The sequence below is a fragment of the Centruroides vittatus genome, unplaced genomic scaffold (genome assembly GCF_030686945.1).
Source record: "Centruroides vittatus isolate TY-2023 unplaced genomic scaffold, ASM3068694v2 contig_1768, whole genome shotgun sequence".
Classification (NCBI taxonomy): Eukaryota; Metazoa; Arthropoda; class Arachnida; order Scorpiones; family Buthidae; genus Centruroides; species Centruroides vittatus.
Window position 1 is genome coordinate 217701 of NW_027121079.1, and position 8775 is coordinate 226475.

At 34.8% G+C, this 8775-nt stretch overlaps 1 protein-coding gene across 1 annotated transcript in view; it reads left to right on the top strand.

The window, feature by feature from the left end:
* Positions 1-8775, top strand: part of LOC136969233 (zinc finger protein 271-like) — a 320380-nt gene that overhangs the window by 132517 nt on the left and 179088 nt on the right. The gene's annotated exons all lie outside the window — the stretch shown is intronic.

An 8775-nucleotide genomic window follows, 5' to 3' on the forward strand; every position in this document is an offset into this window, starting at 1 on the left:
GCAAATTTATAAAATAAATGAATAAAACTACTAAAAAATGAAAATGAATATAAATTTGATTACCTTTTGTGTGAAACAACATTAAAATCATTTTTAATAGTTATGTGGAAAGAAACGACAGTTGCAATTAATTAAAAATAGTATAATTAATGCAGAAAATTCAATGCAAAATTAATATTACGTGAGGATCCAGAGTCCATAATTTACTTTTAATAAATGTTTGTTATATTTGTTCGATATTTTCCCCTATTTTTGTAAAACATACGAAATTGGAGGAAAAACTTCCTTTTCTGTTAATATACACCAACGCTTCCTAACCCATTTTTCCTTGTGTGAGAAAGACTTGGAAATAATTTTAGGAAAAACTTTTCTATGAAATTCACACTTTGTGTCCTTACCGTACATTTTTCTCCAAATCTGGAAATCATTAAACGCATTGTTCCTTCACACCCGTTTTTAAAGAGTTAAAGTTTGTCAGTGACCCCAATCTTTGCCTACGGTCACCGTCCATTACTCTGTCTCCAGTGGCACTTGTTTTTTTTTTCGCTCCCTAGATTTACTAGCCACGCACAGGGGCGCTTCGTGCCCTGAAAACTAACGTTTTCGAAGAAAACATAAAGAAAAATACAAGCGTAATTTATGGACAGCCCCTTATTCCTATTCGCAAATATATATATATTATATAGTTTAAATAAGCAAAGAATTATTAGTATTATAGATACGTTCAGGTATGTCAGATTGGAGAACAAAACGTCAGTCTGGTGCGTTTTATCGCAAGCGAAAGAATGAACATAATAAGGAAAACAGAAAACTACAAGGATCCATGCTGATATTCGTAAAGTTAAACGACGCTGATTGCGACAGCATCAACAGCCACTTCAGAATTTATTTCAGATAGTAATGACGAAATGAAAGGTGAAAAATCAAATGACAAGTCCGAAATTCGTTTGAAATTGTGTCAAGAAACATCAGTGTCTGAATCGAACTGTGGCGAGGATAATTTAAAAAATAATAATTGTGTTGAATTGACGACCGAGTGTGATGTACTGTACACACAGAGGATCCTTTTAACTAGTCACCAATCCTTAATAGAACTCATAGTTCAGAAGGGACCTATATTGTGTCAACATAAGAAATTCGTTGATTTCGCTTTCTTGACTTGGCGGTAGGATTATAACAAACACAGCAACGTCTAACTTCTTATGTGTAAGTCGTGTATTGCCTGCCACTGTTTGAGAACAGTTTTTTAATTAATTTTAACATTGTCAATCGTAAGTTGATTTGTTCACGATAACTATAACTTAATTTACAATATTTGTGTCTTACAAGAAAACAAATCTGCAAAGTAAAGTAATTTGATTATGTTCTTTTTTTAACAAGTTAATGTCGAAAAATAAATCGTCGTTGTCAAATCTCAACTCGTGAATTTCGTTATAGAGTGTTACGGTGTTACGGAAGCGTAATTCGAGCAAACTTCGTCAAACTGTCCACGCGGGTTGCTCCCAGGAAGTAGTCACGTGTTAGCAATAAAGGTCAGTTTCTGCATTCTGGTGGAAAGCGCGCTGAGGGACGCAACAACGGGTGTTTGTAATAGTAGTTTACGGTAGGAGGCAACGTAGCGTGCTCCACGGCTCAGATATTTCCGTTTTAGTGTCAATAATGTGGTTGTATGAATGAAAAATTACAAGTTGTGAAAGCGCACGTCAATATACATATATATACTCACACGGTGATGTAAGTGATAAGTGTCGTCTCGAGATTTTTTCGTAACTACTTTGAATGCTATTGGAAGCCTTCTTTTAAAATAAATTACTAAGATTATTTATTTTTTTGAACGAATTTTAACTTCGTACTTGATCTTTACGCACCTCTGAACCAAATCATACATAATATTTTGATAGTGTGATTACTTTTTAAAGTAATCACACTATCAAAATTGTTCTTTGTTCTTTATTTATGAAACTTTTTTACTTAAAAATTATTAATTACATTTATAACATTTAAATATTACATCGATAAATAAATTTTAAAAATAATTCTTTTGATAAAAATTATTCGATTTCACATAAATGATCAGTAACGCTTTGATGATCGGCTAAGGAAAAGACCGGTACTGTGACGTCATAACACTTACAAGCAGGCCTTGAATAACGATGGCCTTGGTTATAGAAACAATATTTGTTTATCATATATCACGTGGGTTTCGTAGCTACAAACTATGGGTGCGTTTACTTTTCGCACCCGTGACGTCATTGCTATCATTCCTAGCGCGCTCGGCGTGCTCGGAGAATTTACAACGAGCTTAGAGTTTGTTCAAAGATGGCGCCGTCCATTACTGTGTATACTTTTACGAGCGTGCTAGTATGACGTCAGGCTGCGCTAGGTGTCAGCTCGGCGAGGTTGGAAGCGAGCAAAAAGTAAACGCACCCATATATGACGTGCTATCCTTTGACTATCTTCTATTAACTTTGAGTGTACTCACCTTGTTTAGTGTTACAACGCGAACGATAGCAATGAGTTTACTTGCCTGCCTTTGTTAGGGCTCTTTCATATTATGGCCGACTGGTCCGACTCCACAAGCGTCTAAAGCACTGCTCTAAATTGTGCCGATACGGCGAACAGCTCAGTGGTCGACAGACAGGTCGTTCCCCTTCGACAGATTGGGTCGGAAAAGTCGGTAACAGTGTGAAATACGCCTTACTCGCCGTAAAATTCGAGTGAATTTATTGTGAATATTTATTAATTGATATCGATTGATGACACACTATTCAAGTAAAAGAGGTGTTTCGTATCGTATACATTTTATTTATTAATTTAGCTATTCAGGCAAATATAAATTCGAACTCGATGGTTTTAAAACCTTTTATTGAAAACAGATTGTTGACAAACGAGAATATACTAGTGAAAATGACGATAAAAGTAGAACCAGAAAGAAATATTCAGAATTCACATTCAGTGGAGGTAATGAAAAGTTTTAAGTTGTTTTAAACAATTGCACACGGATTAAAAAAAAACTATTGTACAAGAATTAAATCAGAACATAAAAATGTACAGGTGAGTAAAATGTACTTTTGTATACGTATACGATTCCTGTGTTGCTTTAATTAAAAGCGTCTGTGAACCGAGGGAGCGTAGAGCCATGAGCTCAACCGTTCTTACCGGCTTCTCGTCCACGTGAGATGGCTTATGTTGTAAACGAGTGGGGAGGATACCGAGGTCGTGATAAGGTGACGGCCGTACTCAAGGATGACACATATTTAACCATAGTAATATATTTAATAAACAACAAAAAAATTATACAAAGAGAGTACAAAAGCGAATAGATACAATAAATGGAAAAGTTAAAAATTCTACGTCGCTACAATTATCACTGCGTTCTTTTAAATCTTCGCGGTTCTGGACCTTGATTAGTCCCAAAATTTAAATTAAATTAATAAGTTAATCTAACTTATAACGGAGAGAGAGAGGTTTAAATTTTCTAATTAATTACCTCTTTAGCTGTGGCAAACAAGTTCCGAGCAGTCTTTCTTCCGGAGCGCGGAGCAGGGGTCCGAATCGTTACCGGCTTGGAATCTTCCCTACGGCAATCGCCCCGAGGTACGGGTACGATTCCTTTGTATACACGTCCCGGAGGGGAACTAACGGGGAAAATTCTGATGCAATCCTGTCTAAGTTCGATTTGCATCGAGGTGTTGTTTATGTTAATTGTCAGAAATCGAATATTTCTTTAAATTTATTACCTCTTTCTATCCGGTATTTTTACTCATTCTACCTCACAAAATTGATAACAGCTGTCAAATCAACTGAATTAATTGCTGGAGGTGACTAAAGTCAGGGTATTTAGTGCAACCTTAGTAATAATTGTTACTTTGTATGATCATCTGATTGGCTTTATCGGTTTCAAAATCGGACGAAATAGGATGTGTGTGGGTTTTGTCATCCCTTTCCCATTTCACCTTTTGATCTCCGATTTCTACGTCGCAAAAAATTTAATTCTTAATTCATTTAATTATTATTATTTCTAACTATTCTGTTTGTTTTGTTTTTCACTTTCTCCTTTGGATGTCACACGTCATTTGTAGACTACGAGGGAAAATATTATGATTTTGATTAAAGATAAGTCAGCAGAACCGGAAAGGATCCATGATGTCTACATATAAAAACTGTCAAACAGACGTTAGTGAGACAGTTGGCTCCATAATCTTTTATTATGTCATTAGATTTGGAATTATTTAATTTACTTTACTACTTATTGATTATCATTCGTAGCAGTTCTGATATTAACCGAGCTGAAATTTACAAATATCAGATCTGAAGACTGTTGTTATAGATCGTCTGCTCGTGTTTTTCCTTAATCTCAGAACAGAGTTATGTAGGTGAAAATCGAAAACTTATTTACCAGAGGATTAATCGTAGTCACGTGAATTTTTAAATTAAAAAATGATTAAAAAACTGCAGTCAATATAAATGAGTTTTAAATGTGAATTGCTATGAATATTTAAAGATAATAAAATTGAGTCGATTATCCTAATGGAATCGTTAAAACAGACAAATAAACAGGGCAAATTTGAATAATATTTGAGTAGACAAAACTTCATTTTAAAACTTTGGAAGCAGTAATGTAAACGTAGAAAGTTTGCAAATGACGCTTTTAAAGCAACACAAGAGTCGTATACAAAAAGACATTATAATCACCTATACATTTTCATGTTCTGATTTAATTCTTGTACAACATTTTTTTTTTTATCCGTGTGCTATTCTTTTAAACAACTTAAAACTTTTCATTACCTCCACTGAATGTGAATTCTGAATATTTCTTTCTGGTTCTACTTTTACCGTCACTTCCTCAGTTTAATACGAGTACGGAAGAAGAAAAGACGAGTAAACTCATTACTACTGTTCCTGTTGTAACAGTACAAGAGGGTGCACTGTCAAAGTCAACAGAAGATCAGTGGTAACACGTCACCAGACCACGTGATAATTGCAGCTATAAAATCACGTGTTATACGGTTAATAGTTAAGAATTTTTAAATTAGGGTTTAAAATTCATTTTTAATAACATAAACATCAGAATTTAAATATATTTATTTATGAAATATTAATAAAAACGTATTAAAATTTATGATAATACAGTAATTCAATTTTTCTATACCTTTGATACTTGGAGGCCCAGGTCTCGAGTCCTATTAGTCTCTATGTAGATCCGCTCCTGATTAGGTAGCCTGATAGTTCAATGTTAACTCTCTTATAAATAATATATAAAATTAAAAGACAATTTAAAAAGCAGGCAAATTTATAAAATAAATGAATAAAACTACTAAAAAATGAAAATGAATATAAATTTGATTACCTTTTGTGTGAAACAACATTAAAATCATTTTTAATAGTTATGTGGAAAGAAACGACAGTTGCAATTAATTAAAAATAGTATAATTAATGCAGAAAATTCAATGCAAAATTAATATTACGTGAGGATCCAGAGTCCATAATTTACTTTTAATAAATGTTTGTTATATTTGTTCGATATTTTCCCCTATTTTTGTAAAACATACGAAATTGGAGGAAAAACTTCCTTTTCTGTTAATATACACCAACGCTTCCTAACCCATTTTTCCTTGTGTGAGAAAGACTTGGAAATAATTTTAGGAAAAACTTTTCTATGAAATTCACACTTTGTTTCCTTACCGTACATTGTTCTCCAAATCTGGAAATCATTAAACGCATTGTTTCTTCACGCCCGTTTTTAAAGAGTTAAAGTTTGTCAGAGACCGCGACGGCCACCGTCCAATACACTGCCTCCAGTGCCCTCTGTCGCGCATTGGCTTCTTTTCGCCCTTCTAGATTTACTAGCCACCAACAGGGAGCGTTGCGACCCCTTTTAGGGGCCGCTGGTCTAAACAGTTCAACTTCTGATACGTGTGGGAAGAATAGAAATTTTGTTTCGACAGTTCTATTTGGAGGAGTTCTGAGCTTGAAAATGGTCACCCTCACACAGGACAGTTCCCTGGAGTCTGCCAAGTAAAACTTGTTGCCTGTGTGAAAGAAAGACAGAGTAGCCGCTAAAATTCCTAAACTTTCGACGGACATAGGAAAAAAACAGAAAAATTCGAAGACAAAGAGAAATATCTCCGATTTAAAAAATAATTGTTAAAACATTAAAGATATATTATATTTAAGTTATTCTCTGAACTCTCTCTCTCTCTCTTTCTCTCCATTCGAAAGGGGAATTCGAATGTCGGATAAACCAGCAACCAATCACGCAACTTTCTCGGCAACATTTGAAATTTTGCTCTACACGAATAATCACATATAATTTAATTCAAAGGAAAAAAACAAACGAATCTTAGTCGAAATAGTGTTCTTTATCGAGAGATCTTGATTAAGAAATAAACGTATTTTGTACACCAGTTCTTCCTCGATCCAAAAAATATCTCTCATCCAAAATCTTCGACAAAATTTTCTTGTTAAATAAAGCGAACTATAGAAAACGAAATTTGTAAACATGTGGAAAACGGCAGTGTCGGTATCGTTCGCCATCTTGAATACTATACGCAAACGCCGAAATGTAAGTGCTGCCGCGTGGCGCAAATGTGTTTGCGTCAGCACTTTTCGTTGCCGCGCCACATGAGTGCATCGACCCTAAAATAATGGAGATACACACGACCTCCATTAACTCTCCACTCCGTCGACGTTAAACCATCGAAATTTAATAGCATTAATCCCCTAAATGAAAGCAGATAACCTAGAAAAGGACTGACGATGTAACAACGTGTTTGCCAGAGGAATGATAAAAACGAAGTGGGTTATAGGAACAATATTTGTTTATCACGTGGGTTTCGTAGCTACAAACTATGACGTGAGTTGCTGACGCGGTATCTCTTGACTTTCTTCTATTAACTTTGAATGTACAGTACACTGTACACCCCTTGTTTACTGCTACAACGCGAACAATAGCAATGAGTTTACTTGCCTGTCTATGTTAGGGCTCTTTCATACCATGACGATGACAAATTGTAAACAATACAATTGAGTTTATTATCCTATTGGAATCGTTAAAACAGACAAATAAACAGTGGCACGTTATAAGTTCGTGGGACTAGGGAATACTCAATCTGACGATTTATTATCTCTATTGTTCGGACCTATCAAATGGTCTGAATCCTACAGACACGCGACAACAATATAGTGTGCTGCTCGTGTTATTATCGGACTGGGAGATATATATTGTGAGTGTGCATAGTGAGTGTCTCGCTCTCTACGAGATATATACTTCTATACAGAAACTTATAGCACCTGAAATGATGGTATCCTGACTCTCCTTCGTGATATACTATATATATGCCTTATAATAATAATAATAATAGATATAAATGATATATTAAGATAACGTGTGTGCAATATTTATATATAATATCTTCTGCTCTGAAGCTTACCGTTAAAGTTATATCTCTTTCTGACATCGCTGGTGTTAGAGCTCATCAGGAAGAGTAGATTCTCTTCTCTCACTCTCTCTATATAGCTCGTTATAACTCATGATGCATATGTGGTGCTCGACTGTCAACGTTGATACTCTATACATATAATGCTGCTTTAGTGGGCGTGATCATTACCTGTCGCTCTTCTGTGTTATTACATAATGATTGATCTCTCTCGGACATATCTCAATATGAGATAATATGATATATATAATAGATTAAATATCTTGTGTGTCATTATTAATTAGAGGATTAGTCGGTGTTACACGAATACCACTCTTCTCGTACTAGCATATGCTTCGTCGGTCTGCTCTCTCTCGTAGGCGGTTCTGTGGTGAGGTCGCTCATATAGCTAGCTGTATATATATATATATATAGTAGCCTGTGTTATATGATCATGTGCGCAGAGTGCGTTCTAGTCTCTCTCTCTCTCTCTCTCTCTCTCTCGCGTGTGCGAGAGCGCTCTCTCACGCTCTCTCTACTAGTGTGGTATAGTGTGTGCTCCTCAATGGTGTGTGTTTGTTTCGAATAATATATTATATATAGATATATGAGTTGTGTATATTTGAGATATATATAGATATGTTGCTCGCATACGTTTGTGTATATATGTGTAGATCTGTCTCTCTACTCACGCGCTTTTTAGTACTACTCACGTCTCTCGCTCATGTCTCTTCTTCGCTCTCTCGAATATTGGTTTACACTCTATATCTCTCCTCTCTCTCCCTCGTTCGTGTATCTATATATCGATATAATATAGTGTCCGCTTGCGGCTCATGTCCTCCTTCTTCCACTTTCAAATCTCTTACTATCCCATCTTTCTAACTTTTCCTCAACTAACTCTCCTTTCTTCCTTCACCCATCTTTCTTATCTTCCAAGGCTACAGCTTTGAGTACAGCCTTTTTCTTTCACATGTATGTATTTAAAATTTAACGGTAGAATGAAGTTTAAGGAAATTATTTTAAAAAATGTAAATAATTAAATGGTTAATATTTCTATTTATTTTTTCCAAAGTTAATAGTAAACCACACAAGTATAGGTTTGGCCGTGTAAGACAGACAACTCGCTTCCCTCGCCCATACACTTAACACTGTAAACTTTGACATTGTATGTTTCTAATCACGGGTCGAAATTTATCAAAAGTACGTTTTTTTTAATTACATACAAATTAATCTGTCATTTAAAAATGATTTATTTTTAATTAATTATTACATTTTAAAAAATAAGCAAACAAAAACGTCACAAAAACACGTAAGAATGTTTAAAATTACTAATTTCATTAAAAATTGATTGATAAAA